The sequence below is a fragment of the Pleurodeles waltl genome, chromosome 9, assembly GCF_031143425.1.
Source record: "Pleurodeles waltl isolate 20211129_DDA chromosome 9, aPleWal1.hap1.20221129, whole genome shotgun sequence".
NCBI classification, from domain to species: Eukaryota; Metazoa; Chordata; class Amphibia; order Caudata; family Salamandridae; genus Pleurodeles; species Pleurodeles waltl.
In genome coordinates, this window is record NC_090448.1 from 695,925,259 (window position 1) to 695,952,873 (window position 27,615).

Here is a 27,615-nt window from a genome sequence, read left to right on the forward strand (position 1 = left end):
TCTCACTCCCACTTGAGTCAACATTTGTTGTGAGATGGCACACAGGTGTATTTGGACAAATGCAGAACTTTCTGAGGTAAAGAAACTAGGCCTCCTGGAAGTTGTACTTATGGCACTTGCTGACTCCCCACACTACACAAATGTTAAACTCCCAGGGGAGGGTACATCATTTGAGAGATTGCACACAGGTGTATTTGGGCAAGTGCAGAATTGCCTGTTGGTTTGAGGTACAGAAACAGGGCCTCCTGGTACTTGTAGTCATGTCATTTGCTGACTCCCCACATTACACTAATGCTAAACTCCCTGGGGAGGGTACATCATTTGAGAGATGGCACACATGTGTATTTAGGCAAGTGAAGAAAGGCCTGTTGGTTTTAGGTACAGAAACAGGGCATCCTAGTAGTTGTAGGCATGTCACTTGCTGATTCCCCACACTACACAAATGCTAAACCCCCAGGGGAGGGTACACTGTTTGAGAGATGGGACACAGGTGTATTTGGACAAGTGCAGAAAGGCCTGTTGGTTTGAGGGTACAGGAACAGGGCCTCCTGGTAGTTGTAGTCATGTCACTTGCTGACTCCCCACACTACCCAAATGCTAAACTCCCAGGGGAGGGTACATCATTTGCAAGATGGCACACAAGGTGTAGTTGGGCAAGTACTCAAAGGCCTGTTGGTTTGAAGAACAGAAACGGACCTCCTGGTAGTGGTAGTCATGTCGCTCTCTGTATTTCCTAAAACTTGACAAATGTTTAGTCTTACATATCCTTTGCCATACAGCAGTTAGGTTGGACCATATATTTACATTTTGACACATACCATGGGTTCTGGGATGATCTTTTGATATTGAATCACTTATATAACCCATTCCAACATATGGCATGTAATGGGGATTGATACATGTGATGTTCTGTATGACAATGCACATTGACAAGCTTATATCTCTGCAGTTATCTGTATTGCATGTTGGGAAAGTAGATGAACAACACAGTGGCAAAAGGTGAGATGTGAGGATACCGGCCTTTAAAGATTTGTGACAGTTTCTGTGTTGTAACTTACCAGATTTCACTTCCCCAACTATTCCTGCCGAGCCCGCAGGATGGCCAAGACCTCCTCCCTGGGAAAGAGTTGTAATGGGGCATTGGGAGGACCACCACCAGTTCTCAGGGACTCCTGGTGTTGCCATGAGGGCAGGGAACACACCTTCTCCCTCAGGTTGTTCCACCTCTTCCTAATGTCCTCCTTTGTGCGCAGGGTGGGTTCCTGCAGCATTCACTCTGTCGACTATCCTTTGCCATATTTCCATTTTCCTACTGAGAGGATAAGCTGGACTTGTGCTCCGAACAATTATGGCTCTACTCTTATGATTTCATCCACCATGACTCTCAACTCATCTTTAGAAAAACAGGGCTTTTTCAGATGTGACATGGAAGTAAATTAAAGTGGGTGACAGGGACTTCCTTAAAAAAGTGATATAGGGAGTAAATGGACAAATGTGTGTGAAAGGTGTTAAATGGTATGGTGAAAAAAGGGGTGCCTTAGCTATCAGTGATGTGAAAAACTGTGGGCTCTGGTCTCCTTCTTGCAGTGGAGAGGCAAAGGATCATGGTCTGGAAAGGGGGGTGTTTTATAGTGTTATTTGCAGGTGTGTCCACTGGGCCAATGTATGTCAGCTGTGTTGTTTTTGAATCCATCCAATGGGCAATTGTTTGTTGCTTTGCTGAACCGAGCACCATCAGGTTACTGCCATAAGGACACCGCCACATCGAATGTGTTTTTGTAATGGGCTCAACAGTTCCATGCGCCATGAAAATGACGGAGTGCACACCACCAAGATTGCAGGCCGCTATGCAGCTGGCAGGCAGCCATTTGTGTTGATGGCTGGCGGTTAAGGCTGCATACACTGTAATATGGCGGTCTGGAGACTACCGGTGCAGTGGTCTTTTTGGGACCACCACCTGGGCGGTCTGGCGGTTCAACTGCCAAACTATTAATCAGGCCCTTTATTCTTAATAAATGATCTGCTGCAGCAATTATACTATTGTATTTTTCATTTTATTTAGGTTGTTATGCAGGTGGAAGGGTTCATTATTATGTGTAGTGGATAAGTGTTCAGGTATTTGGATGTCTTCATATCTTCTAGAGGCAGCAGGGGTGTCACTGATGGCTTTTTCTGTTTGTGCTTTTAAGTGTTTTAAAGTTTGTATAGCTGGTAGCTGTCCTGTGATGTGTTCAGGTATTCTAGGGAGTGCATCTTTTAGAATTTTAGTAGTGGGTTCTTGGGAACTGTGCTTGCCTTTATTAAATCTTTGAGTACATGCCTTACTTCCATTTCACTACGATTTGGGAGTGGTTATGGTGTCTCACGCTATTACCAACAACATAACTTTTTCACAGAAACTGTCTTATAACATGCATTAGAGTGGTATTTTGTACATTTCTAATTACCATTCCTGTTGCGTGCAGTTTCTTGGCTGTATGTGTTGACCATGTGCAAGATTAATAGTTTTCCTTTCTGTTAGGTGATTCATCTTGCTCCTTCTGTCATTCTGTGTGTCAGTATTTTAATAATATATTTAAATAAATTATAATAATTTTATTTTTGCATTACCAATATACATAAAATGTTATGGTAATTAGTTTGTATTTTATACTTACATATCTGTGGTTTCTGCCCCCCTTGGGCTGATCTGTCCCTAAAGGGGGCAGAAATGGCCTTGGTACACGTGCCCCCAAAGGGGGGGGCGACCCTTGCCCAATGGGTTGCCCCCCCTCCACTAACACACACACACACTATCCCTGGTGTCTAAGTGGCTTCTGCCCCCCTTGGGGGCAGATCAGCCTAAAAATAAAAGGCCGATCTGCCCCCAAGGGGGTCAGAAATGGCCACAATAAAGATGCCCCCAAAAGGGAGCGGCCCTTGCCCAAGGGGCCGCTCCCAAATACAAACATTTAAAAATAGTTTTAAAAAAAAGAATCCCTGGTGTCTAGTGGATTCTGCCCCCCTTGGGGGCAGATCGGCCTAAAATAATAGGAGGCGCTGCCCCAAGGGGGGCAGAAATGGCCACATTACAAGATGCCCCCAAAAGGAAGCGACCCTTGCCCAAGGGGCCGCTCCCTGAGTCCAAAGTTTAGAAATATAAAAAATAAAAAATAAATCTCTGGTGTCTAGTGGATTCTGCCCCCAAGTAGGACGATCTGCCCCCAAGGGGGGCAGAAATGGGCAATTTACAAGATGCCCCCAAAAGGGAGCCACCCTTGCCCAAGAGGCCGCTCCCCGAGTCCAAAGTTTAGAAATATAAAAACAAACAAAAAAAGTCCCTGGCGTCTAGTGGGCAATGCGATCGGGCAGCAGGAATGCTCAAAGAGACACCGGGGGACAGGAAAAGTCTTTCCTTTCCCCTGGTGCCTCTTTGGCCCAAACCCCCCACCCGCTGGAGGAGAAACTCACCTGTTTCTCCCTGAATCGCACTGGAAGCAAATGGCTTCCAGTGCTACCGGTGCAGGGTAATGAGGTCAGCGTGCGATCACGCGCTGACGTCATTACGGGGGGTGGGGGTGGAAGGGGAAGGTCTTCCCCTTCCATCCCCGCCTTGGGGGGTTGGGGGGGAACCCCACGGAGGGAGCGCTAGCGCTCCCTCAGGGCTCCATCCCGAGGACGTAATGGTTACATCCTCGGCACAGGAGCACTGTGCCGCGGGACGTAACCGTTACGTCCGCGGCACAGAAGGGGTTAAAGGTGCTTAGTTTTATTTTTTACTTTTAAGGCTTAGCTGATATTTATAAGTGGTTTGTTTTTACTTACTTTTATGTGCCTTTTTCCAAGTTTGGTTTGTAGTTTGTAGATCGTTTTTCACTTCTTCTGTAGTACTTAAAGTTTGGTCAATAAACAAAAATAGAGGGATGGGCTAGTTATTTATATTTTACAGTTTTTATATAAGTTGCTTACAGCTATGTCAAAACAAATGTTTTACTTACATGTGAAGGTCATTTTTCTTCTTTGCTTTTCTTTTGGCAAACTGGTAGTGTTGTTCTCTTGCAGCTTTGGCTTTTTGGCATGGTAACTATAACGTTTGTGTTCCTTTTATATTGCATGTTTAATCAATTTCCTTTTTCTATTAGTTTGCTTTGTGGTTATTTTATTGATTAATGTTTGTTTTGTATGAATTGTTTCAGTTCTTTCCTTTTATGGAGGATGCTAATTAGCATTTTTTATTAACCCCTTCTCTGCCAGGCCTTTTCCCCCTCCTGTGCCAGGCCTTTTTTTGCCTATTTGGGGCAGTTCGCGCTTAGGCCCTCATAACTTTTTGTTCACATAAGCTAACCAAGCCAAATTTGCGTCCTTTTTTTCCAACATCCTAGGGATTCTAGAGGTACCCAGACTTTGTGTGTTCCCTTGAAGGAGGCCAAGAAATTGGCCAAAATACAGTGAAAATTTCGTTTTTTAAAAAAAAAAATGGAAAAAGTGGCTGCAGAAGAAGGCTTGTGGATTTCCCCCCGAAAATGGCATCAACAAAGGGTTTGTAGTGGTAAACTCAGCAGCTTCCTAGGTTTCAGGAACAGGCAGACTTGAATCAGAAAACCCAATTTTTCAACACAATTTTGGCATTTTACTGGGGCATACCCCATTTTTGCAATTTTTTGTGCTTTCAGCCTCCTTCCAGTCAGTGACAGGAATGGGCATGAAACCAATGCTGGATCCCAGAAACCTAACCATTTCTGAAAAGTAGACAAAATTCTGAATTCAGCAAGGGGTAATTTGTGTAGATCCTACAAGGGTTTCCTACAGAAAATAACAGCTGAAAAAGAAAAATATTGAAATTGAGGTGAAAAACACATACATTTTTCTCTATGTTTTACTCTGTAACTTTTCCCTGCAATGTCAGATTATGGAAAGCAATATACCGTTACGTCTGCTGGACTCCTCTGGTTGCGGGGATATATAGGGCTTGTAGGTTCATCAAGAACCCGAGGAACCCAGAGCCAATAAATGAGCTGCACCCTGCAGTGCGTTTTCATTCTATACCGGGTATACAGCAATTCATTTGCTGAAATATAAAGAGTAAAAAATTGCTATCAAGAAAACCTTTGCATTTCCAAAAAGGGCACAAGATAAGGTGCTGAGGAGCAGTGGTTATTTGCACATCTCTGAATTCCGGGGTGACCATACAAGCATGTGAATTATAGGGAATTTCTCAAATAGATGTCTTTTTTACACACTCTCCTATATTTGGAAGGAAAAAATGTAGAGAAAGACAAGGGGCAATAGCACTTGTTTTGCTAATCTATGTTCCCCCAAGTCTCCCGATAAAAATGATACCTCACTTGCGTGGGTAGGCCTAGCGCCCGCGACAGGAAACGCCCCAAAGCGCAACGTGGACACATCGACAATTTTGGGAGAAAACAGAGGTGTTTTTTGCGAAGTGCCTACCTGTAGATTTTGGCCTCTAGCTCAGCCGGCACCTAGGGAAACCTACCAAACCTGTGCATTTCTGAAAACTAGAGACCTAGGGGAATCCAAGGAGGGGTGACTTGCGGGGCTCGGACCAGGTTCTGTTACCCAGAATCCTTTGCAAACCTCAACATTTGGCTAAAAAAACACATGTCCCTCACATTTCTGTGGCAGAAAGTTCTGGAATCTGAGAGGAGCTACAAATTTCCTTCCACCCAGCGTTCCCCCAAGTCTCCCGATAAAAATGATACCTCACTTGCGTGGGTAGGCCTAGCGCCGGCGACAGGAAACACCCCAAAGCGCAACGTGGACACATCCTAAATTTTGGAAAAAAACAGAGGTGTTTTTTGCGAAGTGCCTACCTGTAGATTTTGGCCTCTAGCTCAGCCGGCACCTAGGGAAACCTACCAAACCTGTACATTTCTGAAAACTAGAGACCTAGGGGAATCCAAGGAGGGGTGACTTGCGGGGCTCGGACCAGGTTCTGTTACCCAGAATCCTTTGCAAACCTAAATATTTGGCTAAAAAAACACGTGTCCCTCACATTTCTGTGGCAGAAAGTTCTGGAATCTGAGAGGAGCTACAAATTTCCTTCCACCCAGCGTTCCCCCAAGTCTCCCAATAAAAATGATACCTCACTTGCATGGGTAGGCCTAGCGCCGGCGACAGGAAACACCCCAAAGCGCAATGTGGACACATCCTAAATTTTGGAAAAAAACAGAGGTGTTTTTTGCGAAGTGCCTACCTGTAGATTTTGGCCTCTAGCTCAGCCGGCACCTAGGGAAACCTACCAAACCTGTGCATTTCTGAAAACTAGAGACCTAGGGGAATCCAAGGAGGGGTGACTTGCGGGGCTCGGACCAGGTTCTGTTACCCAGAATCCTTTGCAAACCTCAAAATTTGGCTAAAAAAACACATGTCCCTCACATTTCTGTGGCAGAAAGTTCTGGAATCTGAGAGGAGCTACAAATTTCCTTCCACCCAGCGTTCCCCCAAGTCTCCCGATAAAAATGATACCTCACTTGCGTGGGTAGGCCTAGCGCCGGCGACAGGAAACACCCCAAAGCGCAACGTGGACACATCCTAAATTTTGGAAAAAAACAGAGGTGTTTTTTGCGAAGTGCCTACCTGTAGATTTTGGCCTCTAGCTCAGCCGGCACCTAGGGAAACCTACCAAACCTGTGCATTTCTGAAAACTAGAGACCTAGGGGAATCCAAGGAGGGGTGACTTGCGGGGCTCGGACCAGGTTCTGTTACCCAGAATCCTTTGCAAACCTAAATATTTGGCTAAAAAAACACGTGTCCCTCACATTTCTGTGGCAGAAAGTTCTGGAATCTGAGAGGAGCTACAAATTTCCTTCCACCCAGCGTTCCCCCAAGTCTCCCAATAAAAATGATACCTCACTTGCATGGGTAGGCCTAGCGCCGGCGACAGGAAACACCCCAAAGCGCAATGTGGACACATCCTAAATTTTGGAAAAAAACAGAGGTGTTTTTTGCGAAGTGCCTACCTGTAGATTTTGGCCTCTAGCTCAGCCGGCACCTAGGGAAACCTACCAAACCTGTGCATTTCTGAAAACTAGAGACCTAGGGGAATCCAAGGAGGGGTGACTTGCGGGGCTCGGACCAGGTTCTGTTACCCAGAATCCTTTGCAAACCTCAAAATTTGGCTAAAAAAACACATGTCCCTCACATTTCTGTGGCAGAAAGTTCTGGAATCTGAGAGGAGCTACAAATTTCCTTCCACCCAGCGTTCCCCCAAGTCTCCCGATAAAAATGATACCTCACTTGCGTGGGTAGGCCTAGCGCCGGCGACAGGAAACACCCCAAAGCGCAACGTGGACACATCCTAAATTTTGGAAAAAAACAGAGGTGTTTTTTGCGAAGTGCCTACCTGTAGATTTTGGCCTCTAGCTCAGCCGGCACCTAGGGAAACCTACCAAACCTGTGCATTTCTGAAAACTAGAGACCTAGGGGAATCCAAGGAGGGGTGACTTGCGGGGCTCGGACCAGGTTCTATTACCCAGAATCCTTTGCAAACCTCAAAATTTGGCTAAAAAAACACATGTCCCTCACATTTCTATGGCAGAAAGTTCTGGAATCTGAGAGGAGCTACAAATTTCCTTCCACCCAGCGTTCCCCCAAGTCTCCCGATAAAAATGATACCTCACTTGCGTGGGTAGGCCTAGCGCCGGCGACAGGAAACACCCCAAAGCGCAACGTGGACACATCCTAAATTTTGGAAAAAAACAGAGGTGTTTTTTGCGAAGTGCCTACCTGTAGATTTTGGCCTCTAGCTCAGCCGGCACCTAGGGAAACCTACCAAACCTGTGCATTTCTGAAAACTAGAGACCTAGGGGAATCCAAGGAGGGGTGACTTGCGGGGCTCGGACCAGGTTCTGTTACCCAGAATCCTTTGCAAACCTCAAAATTTGGCTAAAAAAACACATGTCCCTCACATTTCTGTGGCAGAAAGTTCTGGAATCTGAGAGGAGCTACAAATTTCCTTCCACCCAGCGTTCCCCCAAGTCTCCCGATAAAAATGATACCTCACTTGCATGGGTAGGCCTAGCGCCGGCGACAGGAAACATCCCAAAGCGCAACGTGGACATATCCTAAATTTTGGAAAAAAACAGAGGTGTTTTTTGCGAAGTGCCTACCTGTAGATTTTGGCCTCTAGCTCAGCCGGCACCTAGGGAAACCTACCAAACCTGTGCATTTCTGAAAACTAGAGACCTAGGGGAATCCAAGGAGGGGTGACTTGCGGGGCTCGGACCAGGTTCTGTTACCGAGAATCCTTTGCAAACCTCAAAATTTGGCTAAAAATACACATGTTACTCACATTTCTGTGGCAGAAAGTTCTGGAATCTGAGAGGAGCCACAAATTTCCTTCTACCCAGCGTTCCCCCAAGTCTCCCGATAAAAATGATACCTCACTTGTGTGGGTAGGACTAGCGCCCACGAAAGGAAAGGGCCCAAAACACAACGTGGACACATCACATTTTTTTATAAAAAGCAGTGCCTACCTGTGGATTTTGGCCTGTAGCTCAGCCGACACCTGAGGAAACCTAGCAAACCAGTGCATTTTTGAAATCTAGAAACCCAGGGGAATCCAAGATGGGGTGACTTGCGGGGCTCTGACCAGGTTATGTTACCCAGAATCCTTTGCAAACATCAAAATTTGGCCCAAAAAACACTTTTTCCTCTCATTTCGGTGACAGAAAGTTCTGGAATCTGAGAGGAGCCACAAATTTCTTTCCACCCAGCGTTCCCCTAAGTCTCTTGATAAAAATGGTACATCACTTCTGTGGGTAGGCCTAGCGCCCACAAAAGGAAATGGCCCAAAACACAACGTGGACACAACATATTTTTTCACAGAAAACAGAGGTGTTTTTTGCAAGGTGCCTACCTGTGGTGTTTGGCCTGTAGCTCAGCCGGCCCCAGGGGGGGGGGGGCAGAAATGCCCTAAAATAAATTTGCCCCCCCACCCTCCCCCGCCGGGAGCGACCCTTGCCTACGGGGTCGCTCCCCCTGCGTGACATTGGCACCAAAAAACAAATCCCCGGTGCCTAGTGGTTTCTGCCCCCTTGGGGGCAGGTTGACCTAAACTCAGCCAATCTGCCCCCAAGAGGGGCAGAAATGGCCTAAATACAATTTGCCCCCCCAGGGGAGCGACCCTTGCCTGATGGGCGCCTAGAGGTTTCTGCCCCCCCCGGGGGCAGATCGGCCTAATAATAGGCCGATCTGCCCCCCGGGGGGGCAGAAATGGCCTAAAATAAATTTGCCCCCCCAACACCCACCCCCCCCCGGGAGCGACCCTTGCCTACGGGGTCGCTCCCCCTGCGTGACATTGGCGCCAAAAAACAAATCCCCGGTGTCTAGTGGTTTCTGCCCCCTTGGGGGCAGATTGACCTAAAATTGGCCAATCTGCCCCCAGGGGGGCAGAAATGGTCTAAATACAATTTGCCCCCCCAGGGGAGCGACCCTTGTCTGATGGGTCGCTCCCCATCTCTAAAAAAAGAAACAACAAAAAAAAAAAACACAAAAAAAAAATTGCCCTTGCGCCTAGAGTGTTCTGCCCCCCCCCCCGGGGGCAGTTCGGCCTAATAATAGGCCGATCTGTCCCCCGGGGGGGCAGAAATGGCCTAAAATAAATTTGCCCCCCAACCCCCCCCCCCCGGGAGCGACCCTTGCCTACGGGGTCGCTCCCCCTGCGTGACATTGGCGCCAAAAAACAAATCCCCGGTGCCTAGTGGTTTTTGCCCCCTTGGGGGCAGATTGACCTAAAATTGGCCAATCTGCCCCCAGGGGGGCAGAAATGGTCTAAATACAATTTGCCCCCCCAGGGGAGCGACCCTTGCCTGATGGGTCGCTCCCCATCTCTAAAAAAAGAAACAACAAAAAAAAAAAACACAAAAAAAAAATTGCCCTGGCGCCTAGAGTGTTCTGCCCCCCCCCCGGGGGCAGTTCGGCCTAATAATAGGCCGATCTGTCCCCCGGGGGGGCAGAAATGGCCTAAAATAAATTTGCCCCCCCCAACCCCCACCCCCCCCCGGGAGCGACCCTTGCCTACGGGGTCGCTCCCCCTGCGTGACATTGGCGCCAAAAAACAAATCCCCAGTGCCTAGTGGTTTCTGCCCCCTTGGGGGCAGATTGACCTAAAATTGGCCAATCTGCCCCCAGGGGGGCAGAAATGGTCTAAATACAATTTGCCCCCCAGGGGAGCGACCCTTGCCTGATGGGTCGCTCCCCATCTCGAAAAAAAGAAACAACAAAAAAAAAAAACACAAAAAAAAAATTGCCCTGGCGCCTAGAGTGTTCTGCCCCCCCCCGGGGGCAGTTCGGCCTAATAATAGGCCGATCTGTCCCCCGGGGGGGCAGAAATGGCCTAAAATAAATTTGTCCCTCCAACCCCCACCCCCCCCCCGGGAGCGACCCTTGCCTACGGGGTCGCTCCCCCGGCGTGACATTGGCACCAAAAAACAAATCCCCGGTGCCTAGTGGTTTCTGCCCCCTTGGGGCAGATTGACCTAAAATCGGCCAATCTGCCCCCAGGGGGGCAGAAATGGTCTAAATACAATTTGCCCCCCAGGGGAGCGACCCTTGCCTGATGGGTCGCTCCCCATCTCTAAAAAAAAGAAAGAACAAAAAAAAAAAACACAAAAAAAAAATTTGCCCTGGCGCCTAGAGGTTTCTTCCCCCCCTGGGGGCAGATCGGCCTAATAATAGGCCGATCTGCCCCCAGGGGGGGCAGAAATGGCCTAAAATAAATTGCCCTCCCCCCCAGGGAGCGACCCTTGCCTAAGGGGTCGCTCCCTTTGCGTGAAATTCACGCAAAGAAAAAACTCCCTGGTGTCTAGTGGTTTCTACCCCCCTTGGGGGCAGATTGGCCTCATCAAAATAGGCCAATCTGCCCCCAAGGGGGGCAGAAATGGGCAAAATATAATTTTCCCCCAAGGGGAGCGACCCTTGCCTAAGGGGTCGCTCCCCACCAAAAAAAAAAAAAATGAAACAAAAAAAAAAAAAATGGTCCCTGGTGCCTAGAGGTTTCTGCCCCCCTGGGGGCAGATCGGCCTAATAGTAGGCCGATCTGCCCCCAGGGGGGGCAGAAAAGGCCTTCCCGAAAATATGCCCCCCCTGGGAGCGACCCTTGCCCAAGGGGTCGCTCCCTTTTGTCAATAACAATAAAAAAAATAAAAAAATCCCTGGTGTCTAGTGGTTTCTACCCCCCTTGGGGGCAGATTGGCCTCATCAAAATAGGCCAATCTGCCCCCAAGGGGGGCAGAAATGGCCAAAATATAATTTTCCCCCAAAGGGAGCGACCCTTGCCTAAGGGGTCGCTCCCCACCTCAATAAAAAAAAATGAAACAAAAAAAAAAAAAAAAAAAAAATTAAACAAAAAGGGGGGCAGAAAAGGCCTTTTAAAAAAAATGCCCCCCCTGGGAGCAACCCTTGCCCAAGGGGTCGCTCCCTTTTGTCAATTTCAAAGAAAAAAAAAAAAATCCCTGGTGTCTAGTGGGGTTTCAAAAGCCGGATTGCAAGCAATCCGGCTTTTGAAACCCTCGGAGGGACTTCAAAGGGAAGGAAATACTTTTCCTTCCCTTTGAAGCCTCTCCGGGCCTCCCAAGTGATTGAAAAAGAAATGCTTTTGCATTTCTTTTTCAATCGCGCTGCAAGCAGAGCTTCCAGCGTGACGAGGGAGGCCCCTGTGACACATCAGCGCGCGCACGCTGACGTCACGGGGGGGGTGGGGGGGGTCGGGGGTGGAAGGGGAAGGTCTTCCCCTTCCATCCCCGACTTGGGGGGGGAAGGGGGGTGCACGGGGGGCGCGCTAGCGCGCCCCCAAGTTCCCCTGTGCCATGGACGAGATGATCTCGTCCAAGGCACAGGGGAACTGTAGCCTTGGACGAGATCATCTCGTCCAAGGCACCCAAGAGGTTAAAGGTGAAACATATATATATATGTGTGTGTTTTTGTGCTGTTTTGGATGTAAAATGTATGCTTAATTTTATTGTTTAATGCTTATTTTGTATAGTACATGAATTGCTGAAAGTATTATTTGTTTTTTTCATTTTTTAAAGTTCTGCAATGTATTATAAATATTGGCTTACAGTTTTATATGGAGTCTATTTTTAAATTAAAATAGACTTATTTTAATTTCAAATATTTTGATTTTTTGTGATAATGGTGCACTCAATATTGTGCATTTTGATACTTTTGACATTTTATATATTTATTTATTACTATTGATATGTTTGTTTATGATTTTCATGGTGTCAATGTTAGTAGAAATAGATATTTTTACAGCAATATTTTGATCGTTAATATTTGTATTATAGTTAATTAAGTATAGTAAGGCGATAATTTTGTAGACAATACTTTTTCCACAATTTTTGGTGATTCGATATTGTTTTCAACAATATTATCCTACTGATCCCTCCTGAGTTGGATTGAATGGGAGTGCTTGGTGTAGAGCTGGTTGGAAGATTCAAGGATATCCTGGTTGTTGATCCTGGTCAAGCACCCCTGATCCTCCTACCACTTGTGGCACTTTGGCCAGTGCCAGTGGTATACCCACTGCATTGCAACACTTAAAATGACAAAACACAATGAATGTACTGGCTACCTACTGCAGGGCTACACGTGGTTTTGTTGTTGAGAAATGTCCCAAAGGCAGCATGCACTGCTGTGGTTGGTTACTGCTGCCCCCAAGCCAGCATTTAAATATGTATCTGAAGACTGCTGGTCCCAAGAAGAAAATTGACAATGCTTTTGACTGCTACCACCAGTGCAGATTGAAGCCAATTCCTCCATGTAGGTTTTGTTGAATTCTGTGGGGAGGTCATCAACCCCCGTGGCAGCAGTGTTTTTAACTTGTTTAATAATGTACTGAATTCCCTCAATGGTGGTTGGTTATATCAGGAGGGTCTACTGCCTTAGTTCAAAGCGTGGTGTAGTAGCTTTGTCTAAGTATTTATGAATGTTGCTTGCTTGTTTAAATATTCAGTAGATTGGAATAAAACTCTGCAAAGATACCACAAACATCAGCAGAATCCTAAACTGAATGGCCATTTTCCTGTTAATATCGTTTTTATACTATTGGCTGCTGATTCTAGTATGATAACTGAAGCTAATGTTTGCCCAGGATATTCACCCTCCCCATATACCCTGAACATTTGAGTATTTACTTCTAAGAAGGATCTCCCTTTCTGACAAACCTTTATACTCTTTAAGTAGCAGTGGCATGTGTTCTAGAAAACAGTAAACTGCAGTTTAATAATTTCTTTTTATTTGTTGTGTAGCCCTGCCTCAAACTCTGCCAACTGGACACATGTAGGTCCCAAGTCACAAAGGTAAACTTGGACCTTAAGCCTAACTTTAGACCTGAAGTCTTCTTTTAGACCTGAAATCTAACTTTAGACCTGAAGTCCAAGTTTAAACCTGAAGTTTGAGTTTAGACCTGATGTCTAACTTTAGACCTGAAGCCTGAGTTTAGACCTGAAGTTTAACTTTAAACCTGAAGTCTAAATTTAGACTTGAGGTATCAAGTTAGATTTAAAGTCTAAGTTTATATTTCACGTCTAAACTTGGAATTAGGTCTAAGCTTAGAACTTAGGTCTAAAGTTAGACTTCAGGTCTCAGTTTATGTTTGTCAATCGGGTCCTTAGACTTAAGGTCCAAAGTTGGACTTCAGGTGTAAAATTAAATTTCAGGTCTAAAGTTGGATTTCATGTGTAAACTTATACTTCAGGTCTAATCTTAGACTTAGGGCCTGATTTATATGTTGGCGGAGGAAAATAATCTACAATAGCAACATGTTGGCGGAGGAAAATAATCTACAATAGCAACATAGCAAGATGATTGACAAAGTGCTGAAACTTTTCAAACAATCACCCATAGTCACAGATCTGGGTTAAATCCATTGTTTTTGCAACCCAGTTTCGATCCAGCCATATGCAAATCAGTCTTGACCCTATTCCCCATGGGAACAGTCCAGCCTAAACTGCCAGGCCTGGTCCTCCCTGGACTGGAAACAAGCATCCTGGGACCGGTTTCAGGGTATCACCCCTCATCAGCCAGGCTAGCTTAAATGCAGTGGAACAGTGAGCCGGGGACCCACGTCTCAAACACCATGGAGCTTCAGAATGTATTCCTGAAACTAGAAAGAATTACCAAGAAAGAATCCCAAAATCTGTGGGAAAATATTACTTTGCAATGTTACCTGGAGGTTTGGAGAATTCCAAGGCAACTGCGCGTTAAGATTTATCCAGCAGTTGAAGATATAGATGTGGAACACGCTGATAAGAGGGTGAAAAAATTAACAGCTACTTCTAATGGTGTCATGAAGATGCTTATAGAGCAAACTGATACTAGGATGGATCTTCTGAGCAAGGAAATTCATGAAACCACGATAGCTATTGCAGATTGCAGAATTTAAGCTAGACGTAGGGACTAGGAAAATCTATGAAATACTAGATGATATTTTAGAAAAATATCAGGAAGAAATTAAGGAGAAGAAAAGAGTTAGGTTTTTGCATGAGGAAAGAGACTACAACTCTGGGCAGATTTATTCATATGCTAGAAAATTTGACTGTGGATTTAAGAGAGGCATTACTACCAAAACTGTGTCACAAGAAAGTGTCTCCATGTCAGATTCCTCCAGTGTAGACTCTAGAAATTCAAATATTTTGTCAAACCCAAATTTGGATTAAGTAGTGAACAATTTTTTCAGACAAATTGAAAAAAAATGCTGTTAGCAGAAAACATGTGGAATCGAACAAGGAAAATGTATCAGGAGAAAGCACCAAGGGAGGAGACAGAAACACGCAAATAGGAGGTCATCTAAGTACATGCAAAAGTAATCAATTACCACGGAAGGGATAAGAGTCCCAAATCCTCCCTAATTGTCAATATATCATCTAGACAGCTTACTAAAGAAGAAATAAGTATTTTAGATAAAGGTTTGTCATTTTATCGGACGTGTCATTTCAATAACTTTCAAATGAAAACTGATCTTTATAAATTTTTGAAAATTTTGAAATGATAACATTCTTCTCTAGTAAACCTGCCAGACTAATACTTGTTGAGTTGGAACTTAACATTACTACACTTACAACCAAGACCTTACTATTACACACCTACTCATGGGCCTTGATCATTCTGGAAAGTTAGACATTGAAGATTTAGCTGATAACCTCTCTATAGTAAAACACATTATAAAGGACAGTGGGTTTGCCAGGAAATCAACTTTTAGACCTCTTCTCCCAAAAGGGAATGTGATTGATATTTTCTATGATTTGGTGGCTAGAGATTTTGATTTGCTGCAAAAACTGGTTTATAATGCAAATTTATCCACTAAAGATGTTTTGGAAATTCAGAATTTACGTAAAGACTGTGATGTCATAATATATGTGGTGGATAAAAGAGGTAATGTTTTATTGATTGACTATGTGAACTATGAAAAGGAAGCTTTCTGAAAACAAAGGCCAATATTTATTCTTTTTTAGCGCCGCATTTGCACCGCTTTTTGATGCAAAACCGGCGCAAACTTACAAAATACAATTGTATTTTGTAAGTTTGCACCGCTTTTTCGTCAAAAAATGCCACAAATGCAACGCTAAAAAAGTATAAATATGGGCCTAAATGTGGTTACTGACTATACTAGATGTACATGTAATGATTACAAAAATACACAAAGAGGGAGCTAATCCACCATGTAGGCTAATAGTATCTGGGATAGGGTCTTCTATTGGGGAAATGTCAGAATATATCGATATTTGTTTTAGCACTAATGGTGACTTCACTGTCCTCATATCTTCAGGACCTTAAAAAGTTCTTAAGTAAATTGTCAGAATTCCCATGGGAAAATAGATATTTGTTGGTATCAATGGATGTCAAGAGTCTTTATGCTATAATTTCCCATACAGATGTGCTGAGAGCACTACAATACTTTTTCACTTTCACAAGTGTGAATCACTACAGACATGTTTTGATGCTATTAGATATGACTAGATTTGTCCTTGAAAACAACTACTTTTTGTCCCAAAAGGAATTTTTCCATCTGCTGCGCAGCACAGCAATGGGTGCCCGGTTTGCTCTTTCCTATGCCAACCTCTTTATGGGGTGGCGTAAGAGGCAGCATGCCTGGAATGAGAAACTACATTGGGGATACCAGAAGGTACTTGCGTGGTATCGCTATATTGATGACATTTTTCTGATATGGAGTGCTTCCATAGGGGAACACAAAGAATACCATACTTTTCTCAACAATACTTTCAATGTAGAACTTTCATTGGAATTTGATAGGCATTCTATTACATTGCTGGACCTTCAATTTTATGTTAAGGACATGACTTTACTAAGTAAAACCTTTCAGAAACCAACTGCCAGCCATGGCCTTCTTCACTTCAGTTCAGGACATTCTACTAAACAGAAAACTAACATTCTATATGGTGAGATGTTATGCTTAAAACATAATTGTAGTGTTCCTCAAGACTTTGAGACACAAATGAAAGGATATATTCAAAGGTTTCACCAGAGGGGGTATCCAGCGAAAATGCTTATTTCTGCATTGGAAAGGGTAGGAAAAGTTCCAGGCAACCCTCTTTCTTATCAACAATCACAAGACTAGGTCGTCAGCACATATTGCAGATCCTCAGATAAGGTTTAGCGCCAAGTGTTGTGCTGAAAACCAGAAAATTTTAAAAATCTTATCCAAACACTGGGAGGTTTTGAAATTAGATCAGGATCTTAGTAGAATGTTACCTAATCATCCATTGATTACTGTGTGAAAAAACAATACTTTGGTTCGACTGAAAGAGCTTTTAAAGAAAGATGAAAGGAATATTTGGGGACAATCAGATATGTGGATTCAAGATCTCCCATAGCGGATCATTCTGTGAAGGAACATCAATCAGGCCAGATTTGAAAGATTTCTTTCATGGGGATAGACCATGTTCACGCACACCACAGTGGTGGGATCAGAGAGCAGAAACTACGCCGCTAGGAGAATTGGTGGATTAACTGCTTGAATTCAGTGAAACATGGTCTTAATGTTGATTATGAAATAAGTAATACCCTGGAAGTAGTGTTCTGTGTTATATCTGCACTATATACCATTTTGTTTAAATGCTATTTTGCCGTATATATGCATTGTGTATTATTTTGAGTTGATGTATTACAAACACAACATGTTGCATGTGCTTCCTTTGTTGGAATCGAGTTAGATACATTGTATCATTGTTCTTTTCTTTTCTCGTTTCTCAGAGCTGCATGATGTTGTTAGCTGAAACGCATTCTGTTATTTTGGAATACCATATTTCTCCTTATTTCTTGCCTACTCAAGCAGACTATATTGATTACGCAGAACTAAACTATACTACATACTACTTTGTTTAAATGCTATTTTGCCATATGTATGCATTTTGTATCATTTTGATTTGATTATTACAAACACAACAGGCTCTTTCAGGGCACTTGTATGTGTATAGTTAACACCTACAAACATCAGTTTCTTTATCCTTATATTTTATTCAACTCTATACCTTATTGGGTCTCCTTGTACATTATGTTGTCCTTCTTCCCTTTATCTTGGTCATATTGAAGGATATGTAACTGAAAGGTATCTCTATCTATTATGTTTAATAACATGGTAGTGTTTTACAATTCTCTTTTTTTTTTTAAGGTCCTATTAGACATTGACATAATTGTGATGCCTTAGCTATTCTTGTGTGACAGTTTGTATTGGTTTGGAAGCATAGTGTGATGGCTTGGTAGCATGACAGTGCTCCATAATTCTACGATTGCCCATTCCTTTTCAGGTTTTTGGTAGATATTGGTGTGATCGTGATTACCTAGCCTCTGTGGTGTAACGGTTCAATAGCTGATAATAATGAACAAGTAACATTAATGGGTTTGATTCCTGATTCAACATGGAATGGCTAATTTAACTGCTTTTCATTTGTCTTTTCTTTTTCTCTTTTGCTTTTTGTCTTTTTTGTGTTTTAGGCTTTTGATCTCACTTTATTTTAACATTTTACTGTTGCTATCAGAGGCGGCAATCTCTTTAGACTATGTGCAATGCATTTTGATACTGTTATTTCTCATTTATTCTTTGTATAATTTATCATGGAGATGTCTGGGATGGGCATATCAGTTTAGCATAAGCATTTAGAGCTCCTAGTTTCAGTATGGTGTCTCCCGACCATGATGGCAAAGTAGGTCTAACTGTCTGCTATTTTGTTACTTTTTTTTGGTTTGAGGTAATTTAGTTTGTTGTTTCTATCTGAGCTTTGTATTATCACATTGCAAATTTATCCAATCTGCTTCTTATTTTGGGATTTTGCTGTTGATTGGTAATTTTGAATCTATGCTGACAAATACCATGCAGTCTCTTCAGCTGGGAGCAGTGTACTGAGACTGGCAGGTTTATATAAGAACAAGTCTTACTCATTGTAAATCTTTGTCTTGTTCTTTGAGAAAGTTTATGCTGAAACATGCTTTTTGAATAGCAATAAAGAATATTCAGGGTTTTCTAGTGCAGGTGTTTCTTTTTTTGAATTCCAATTAGATACATTGGGCCTGATTACAACTTTGGAGGAGGTATTAATCCGTCCCAAATGTGACAGATATACCACCAGCCGTATTACGAGTTCCATAGGATATAATGGACTCGTTATACGGCTGGTGGTATATCCGTCACATTTGGGACAGATTAACACCTTCCTCCAAAGTTGTAATCAGGCCCATTGTATTGTTGTTCTTTTTTATTTTCATTACCTAGAGCTGCATGATGTTGTAAGCGGAATTATGTACTGTCATTTTGGAATGCCATATTTTTCATTATTACACGCCTACTCCAGCACATTACACTGATTTGCAGAACTAAACTCTAGTGATTTTGGGGTAATAGACTACTGTTGGGATACCACATGCTTGAACATATGGCTTCTTGAGGAGCTAAAAAACTATCAGATGTGCATCAGTATTAGATCTTGGAGGTTTATGTTTTAATAATAGTACTATCAACAGCTACCACGGCTGCATTTTAGTGGTGGCAAGACTCTAGAAGGCTTGATCACAGTTAACGGGAATCTGGTTTGGTGGGAACACGTACTTTAACCAATTGATGGGGATTTGTGAAGATGGTACAATCTTCTCATTGTTGAATAGCCTGATTTAGTTGTTTGTTTGAGATTCCTAATTGTGTCAATTGTCATATCATTTTAGGATTTGGAACTTAAGTATACTATATACGCACATTTGTCATGACAATAATTGGTTGGATGTTTCAGATTGTGATTTTTATGCTTTATTCACTTTTTGATTGGATTTTTGGTGAGTGTGTCCTTTATTAGCTACATAAACCTGATGAACTTTGACTTATATGTAGGATTTTAGTATGTTTTTGCATTTCAGTGTGAAATTATCGTGTTGCTTTCTCTTATGTAAATACAGTGCTTTTGTCAATATTATTTTCTTTTGCTATATATTCTGCATTAAGCTTCTGGACTTTTGTTTACTTACTTTAGTCTTTTACCTATCTTATTGATATATTTTAACTAGTCTTCTATCAGGAGAGGTCAGAACTAGTCCATTTCAAATCCAACATTGCATGCTGGATGCCTGCCCATTTTTCCAAATGTTTCTAATCTACCATATTGACCTTTTAGAGCCCTACAACCCTTTTGTGTTATTATGGCTATGCTTTCTCTTACTGGGTTCTTGTAGTTTGCTATAAGTCTATACTTACTTGTTCTTTATGTTTATATTTTGTTCTGTTTGTCTTTAGCTCCGAAGAAGCAGAGAGTACATTCCACCAAACACGTGTTAGCAACTTCAGTGTTTTAATTGATGCAATATTGACTGCTTAATACTTCAAGTTATTCAATTCAGTTGGCAATTTATTGATGGACAGAATGTAAATCTGTTATACTGTTTGTTCTAATAATTGAGTGGCAACTTCAGTGCTTTGGTTTATGCAACATTGTTGACTACATAAGGTTACAACTCATATAACTGTATTGTGAATTTAATGGTGGATAGATCGTAACTTCACAATACTTTTGCTTTTAAAACTGAACATAAAGATATTGAATAAATTTTATATTTATGGTGGTATGTGTATTTTCATTGTTTTTGACTCCCCACAACCCCCATTGCAATTTGATTTAACTTTTGTCAGTAGGATAAACTGCCATCAGTGTTTGAGTGAGCAGGGTCTTAGCTCAGTTTATCCAGTTAGGTCCATATATATACTTTTTTACGCTAAACTGCAACAACACAGATTTGCGTCAAAAAGTGTAGGCTGGCTTGCATCATTCCAGAATGCCAGCCAGGCACCAAATTTATGGAATCCCACAAGCCGGCGCAAAGGGTGGGCTAGCATCTTGGAAAATTACGTTAGCCAGGTGGGGGTGGCAGTTTAGTGGAAGGGGTTTTGCACCAAAAAATGACGCTAGGCTGGTTAGAGGCAAAAAAAATGCCTTTAACCAGCCTAGCGTAATTTCCTGATGCAAAACTATCCATACCACATGACTCCTGTCTTATAAAAGACAGGAGTCATGCCCACCACCCCAGTGACCAGCACAGGGCACAAGGGCCCCCTGGGCATGGCCATTGCACCCAGTGCTATGTGGGGGGGGGCATTTCAGAGCCTCCAATGGCACTTTAAAAACGTTTTTTAAATACTTACCCTATTTACCTGGGATGTGGTCCCCCCCATTCTGTGTCCCTCTGGTGAGGGTGAGGGTGTTCCTGGGGCTTGGGGTGGGCCCCTATGGGCTCTTTCCATGGTGTTTGACCATGGAAATGGGTCCACAGGTTCCCTAACGCCTGCCCTGACCCAGGCAATAAATAATGGAGCTAAGTAGGCTTAGTGCCATTACTTAGGCCTTTCTCCCCCCAGTGCACCTTTTTTGCACAGGAGGATAAACAAGGCACTAGGGGCTTTGAGTCATTTTATGGACAGGAACACCTACCTTGCATCTCATTGACGCAAGGTGGTTTCACACATCCAAAAAATGACTTTAACTCCAATATTTTGATGCTAGATGGGTCTAGCATCAAAATATAAACATGGAGTTAAGTTTGCGCTGAATTTGCGTAAAACAAAATGCCGCTAATTCAGTGCAAAGAAAGTATAAATATGCCCCTTAGTATTTAAATACAGAAAGCAAACCCTCTGTTAGAAGGAAGGCACTTTTTCAATCTAGCATTAATCAAGATTAACTCCTTGATCCAGTAGTCCTGGAAATAGGAGATGACAGTTGGTTGCATTCATCCTACCTTAGGTGTAGCAGTCGGGAAATAATGTGTCCTTACAATTGACAAGTCTTGCATGGGTAGCCCTGCAATCTCCCTTAATAGTGATTCCCTTAACAGCTGCACCAACCATTTTCCCATATCAGTTGATGCTCTCTCTAAGCCCTCAGGAACTCCCACAATATATATATTTGACCTGCGGGACCAGTTCTCTAAATCTTCACATTTTCTTGACAGAGATCTTATTTGGCAAACCATTCTACTCATGGTAGAATTGTGATGTTCCTCCAGGACTGTCATATGGTTTCCCTTCTTTTGCTGGCCTAATCATGAAGCACGTCTTTTCCCATCTAAAGCTACCACACTCAGTAAGCCTCTCCAAGTGAGGTGCTTGCTCAGTTTGAGTTTTCTTAACTTTCTTAACTTCCATCAGGATACACCTAAACATTTGCTTAGAAGAATGACTTGTATACAGTGAGGCCACTGAGCTGTCCGAGTCAGCCAGATTTTCTGAACCCAGGCTCCCCCACCTGGGGGCTGCCAGAGGGTCCCCCTTTGTATCAAACTTCTCTCCCATCTGTTCCTATGCCAGATCTGATGCTACCACTGGGCCTGGTCCCACAACAGCCTCAGTAGTTGCCATTAACACAGAGTATTGATTCAAAGTTGGAGTTTGAGCCTGATGTGGGTGGCCCCCTTGGAGATCTTTCAAGTATAATATGCACTTTCAAGCTGGCCCTCCTGAACTGGGTTCACCCTAAATATTAACTGAGCGAGGGAGTTTTTACCCCAACTGTACCTCCTTCTTGACCTTAGGAGTGGGAAGCGCTGGCAAGTTTGTATTTAGATTTAAACAGCCAAGTTTATCATACTTCCTTTTCTGGCCACCTGACTTGGCCAGTGGGGAGACTGCAACCGCAGCCTCTTGTGGAATCCCCATTGCTCCTTATCTCTCCTCACTAGGGTGCGGGGATCCTCATCCACAGAAGCCCCTTATGTCTACAGGCTCTCTGAGTTATCCCAGAGTGCTGCATAGTATGGCTATCCTAGTCCTAGGTGGGCAATATCAACATCCTTCAAGGGAGGTCTGCTGGGGGGGGGGGCTGACTTCTCCCTGTCCAGTCCAATACATTCCCTTAATAGGTATCCACTGGTGTAGCCACTGATAGCTCCATCCTGCTTCTCCCTCCCCCTCTCCCAACCTGGCCTAGATCAGTCCCAGACTCTCCTCTCACTGCCTACCTTGAACCCTGGTTGGCTCGCTGGCTCCCTCCTAGATTTACATCATCCCTTTGCAGGATTGTTAGGTCTCTGCTTTCCCAAGGTCTAGGGAAAGAAAATTCCATGCTTAAAGAACAGTAAGTGAACTAAGTCACAACTTTCCAGCCCCCACCACTCAAAGTATGTTGCAGTATCCACTGCTGTGTTCAGAATTTCAGGAATATTAGCAGTCTCTGAAAATGATAGGGGGGTTGCTGGGTTATGTCCTCATGCCTTTTATTGTTCCCCGTGTTCCTCCTTCCTTCCCTTGTCTTAAACCTCCTAATCTTATTTGTAGATACATTTTCAAAAAACACCTTTTTTCCTTCCCTTGCCCCCCACCCAAAGTCCAGTCCAATAAGGGCTGCTCAAACAGCACAAAGAAAGGCCACTGTCCAGTCCTGACCTGTGTTTTTTGATCCAGGACCAGACTGGAGGGGTGGGGATAAAGCAATATAGCGAAAAGGCACACACCGGCACTGATGTTTCTCTTAAACCTCTGTGTCTCTCATAGGGTACAGGATCCAATGTGGTAGTCACAGCTAGGTCCAGGGCTGCTGATAGCTCTAGGCATTGCTTACCACTTGCCGCCCAAACATACTTTCAATCCATTTTCGGCATGTTCAGGCCCCGGAACATGTCCGGAACATGTCCATGGAGGACACAGAGGACCCTGAGGCCGGAAGATCCTGGTCAAACACTGAAGATGTGGCATTACAGCAGCCCAGAGAGGCAGGTCTTCAGTGAGGTCGGGAGTTGAAGGGCCCCCATTGTGATGGCCGTGGGTCAGACACTGCTGGTTTTGAACTAGGAGCGCCGCATATACTGCACTTTCTACTTCAGTTTACCCCTGGCCGGATGTGATTCTGGTTGGATGCTGCAGATGCTGCATCTGTGTTGTGCCTGTATTGAATAACTGAGGGGGAGTGAGGCAGCACAGTGTTACATTGTTACAGTGGCAATGCTTGCAACATGTCACAGGCGAAGTTCCTTAGGAGGAGAGTTCTATTTTTTCCCTTATGGATGTCCATGGGGTTTGACCTTCTCTGCCTTTCACAGTGGTGGCTTCTACACCAAGGTCCATGGTGGAATCAGCCTCTAAGGGGACAGCAGAGGAAGTGAGTCCATAGAGGCTGCAACACTATAGTACAGAGTGGCTATCCACCTTTTCCCTTTCACCCTCTCACTCCATGTTCTCCCCACACTTGGTGATAGAATGGGAATGATGTTCATTGTTAATATTTTGTAACAACATAACACATTAAACACAATTTTAATGCTTGGGATATATAACATTTCCATTTAGTGGAAGCAGCTGATATTGTTTACATTAACCTTACTTTCAAAATACCATATAAAAAATATATATATATATATATATATATATATATACAAAAACACAGTCAGTAAAATATTTTTTAAAGTTTTTGAAGAAAGATTAATAATAATAGAATCCTTTAGAACCCTTTTGCCTTTTAAAATATATTTAAATCTATAATAGGCACCATGTTGAAGATGCTGTAAAACATCTTAAAAAGCATTTCTTCTTGTTTTAATGACCCACTTAAAATATTTATAGGATATTAACATTTTTAAAAATGTGAATGTTAAAAAAAATTGTGAATCATCATTGCCATGCTAAATGTTTGTTAATGCACAATGTTGTTTCTTGTATTTAGGGATATGATATCCCTTTAAAATAAAGTTGATTTGATGTAGAATTAAAAACAATGATTTGTTTTTTTCACATGCTTTTCAACAGACCACGTGGGCCAACCATCATCAGAGTAGGACCCAGGGCACAGAAGAAGATCCCTGACTGCAAGGAAAGCTTGCCTGCTATCCACAACTAGCGAGGAGGAAGCATGTGTCAAGAGACACCGTCTGCCTGCCCAGAGACAAACAAGATCAGTCATCAGAAGCCTGCAGGTGGAGACTGAAGAGCCACCATTGGGGGTATAAGAAGAAGACACTAGTAACCTGGGAGAGGCAGATATGGGGGCTTCTCCTAGAATTCAAGAATAACGTCCTGCAGTGTCCAAAAGTAGGCTCATTTGTCATCTGGGTCTGTACCCACCCCGTAACCTCAGAGGCTCCCATACTACTGGGACTCCAGCTGCACCCCTGCACAGCTTTCATCTCCTCCTCCAAGTGCCAGTGAAGAACATCAACAGCAGTCAAAGGAAACTTTAGACCCCCAAAAATCAGAGCCCTCGTGTGTTGGCCATACCCTTTCACCACAGTATGTCACTATGACTGTTCTCAAAGAGGTCCTGAGGCCAATTGAAGAGGTTCAGGGATAGATCTCTCGGGCTAGCTGGAACTTAGTTGGGGTGGTCCAAATATCCTTAGTGTCAATCGCTGATGTGCTCTGAACATTATGATAGCATGTCTAACCTCTCCTCTCCTCTGACAAGTTTCAGAGCGGAAGGGCTGCCATTAGTGTTACATAACTGAAATCATACGGTTTGTGAACAATTCAAGCATCATACAAAAAATAAGTACAGTAAGCAAGCCACACCCACTCAGCAAGACCATGGTATGGGTGTGGTATGTAGCTAAGGGTGTATTTTGGAGAACACTGTTGCAAATGTATTACTGAAGCATGGTATAATATCACAGTCATTTACAGACAGATCATTGAAATAGCAACATAATTTGCAATGACATGCAGTTTTACTGATAAAGCTACATAGCACACAAACAATAATTTGAGGAAATAGTGTTTCAGCAAATATTTATAATTAGCACTTCACCAAGAAAAGTGTCTTTATTTGTTTTGATCCTACTAAAATCTTTATTTCTATCACACTTCAGAATTACATAAAATTTTGCTTTGTTTATGCCTTCCTAAAGACTAATATATTTTTTTATATTTTCACAGTTCACTTACAGGTATTTACTTTGTGTTCTGTTTTAGAAAACAGCTGACATCCGATGTCCTTTTCTTTCCCTCTCCCTGTACCCCAGCAAATTTGACAGATAGTTCCCTTTACAAATTATTCTAAATTTGCAGTCAGAGAAAGAAAAATAAACCTCAGGCTCCAAGTTAAAATAAGCAGCTGTCTGTCAGAAGACTTAGCCTGACATCTGACTCATGTTCATGAATGCACAGCAAATGTAAGAAGATAAAAATAACAAGGCATCTTTATTGCTCATTCACCTTCTGAACTGCAGCAAGGTTATTTGGTAGGTACTGCAATACCCCTGCACTGCTACTTCCAGCATCTATGCATCTTCCAGTTTGTTAGTCATATATGTTTCCACATATGTCTCCTGTGTTTCCTTCTTCCCCTGGAGTCTCTGGTCTCTGCATCATCAGGGGACATCACATCTTTGTTGTGAAATAGAGGATGTCCAGGAACTGTTGCCCCCAAAACCAGGTACTTGACTTTGACACCTGCTTTGGCATGAGGGTGTGTGACCTTACGGTAATGAACTTCGAAGGCAAACAAACAACAGATCACAAATAACACTTTCCAATGTAGTAACCTCCAAATCAAACATTGAACAGAAGACGAAAGATAGACATCTTTTTTTTTTTAACTAAAAAAAGGTATACAGGCATGGCTAAGATGGCAGAGCGGTGAGATGCTCCTTGTCATGACTCCCACTGGCTGGCCGATTTCCAAGCATTTTCTGTGCCCAAATTACACCAGACAACCCTGCTTGTGCTCAATCAATGTTGGGGGTTACAGTGGGACATCTGCATTTAGCCAAAGACATTAACAAAAAATGAAGCTGGGCATCCACCACAATTAATGAGGCTGCCCACAAGATGTAGTCACTGCCCTGAGCAGAAGCCACAGTGCAGAAGAAAATGGCAACCTGACAAATGACCTGAGGCCCCAAGTGCAGCTGGGTCTCTTGGGGGCCATTGGGGCTCTGTCGCCATGCTAGTGAGATGTGAAGGCCTCTCTGAAGATGCTGCTGGCTGGAGAGAGCGGGACCAAGTGGCTTGTTCAACAGGCCCTGGCCTGGCACCACAGGAGGGTAAATCACCAAGGCCAGATGACACAAGATGGCCCAGCGAGGTGGAGATATGGCATGGCTGGATGTAGGTAAGGAGAGAGTGTGGGGAGTGATTGGTGCTGCAGGTGAGGGGGTGGCCCTCAATACCAATGGGGGTGGCCTCCTCTGCCACACTGACTGCCACTTTGCTTGGCACAGGCTGAGGAATTATAGGCACCCAGGGAGACACAAGATGCCAAGCAACCCTAGGGGGCACAACAGTACATAGGGCAACAGCCCCATATGGGACCCTAACTGGCTTGAGCCTCTCAGTTTCCTGAGAGACACCGCTGCACAGGTTGTTTCCTTAGTGCAAGGTGGAGAGGCAGTGCAATGTGGGGTGGGTCATTCCAGATGCCTGGACCCAAGCGGGACCTCGCTGGGAAACCTGTGCAATGCATCACTCACAATAGGTAGTGTTGCCTGTGCCAGAGGTGGAGGCCTCGTTCATGCCCCAAGAAGAAAACCCCAGCACAAAGTGCACTTCTAGCTTGTTCGAATTGTCCCCAGCCTCAGACGATGCAACTGCAAAGCAGCACCTCAGGCGCTGCAATGGCACTGTCAAAGATGGATCTCTTGGACAGCCTTCAGGTGTTCAAGATGGAGCGCAGGAATGAATTCAAGTAAGACTTTGCAGAGGTTCTAGCACAACTCCACACAGACCTAGGCAATCAAATTATGGTCCTCAAGCAGATATGGACCCAGAGGGACAATGCATAGTACAGTCTGTAAAGCACCTGGAGACAATTGTGATGCTTATGCTACCATGGCTCCTACCTGGTTGGCCAATGATGACCAAATGAAGGCTAGCATGCAGAAGCTCAGGACATGGAAAACGTCTCACATAGATAAAATCTCTTCCCTAGAAGTTTTGATGAGGCAATCTTGGATACCAACTTTGACAACTTTGTGGTGGGGATGCTCTCCTCACTACTGGGAGACACCCACTCCAAAATAATGATGGATTGGATACATCAAATGGGCCCTTGGAGACAATTCCAGCAACAATGTCCCCAGGATGTGCTCATCAAGTTTCACTATTTCTCAGAGAAAGAGGTCTTACAGCAGGTGAGGAAAGCCGACTATTCAGAACTTCTCCTGCATAGTCTTTCAAGACAAATCCCAAACTAT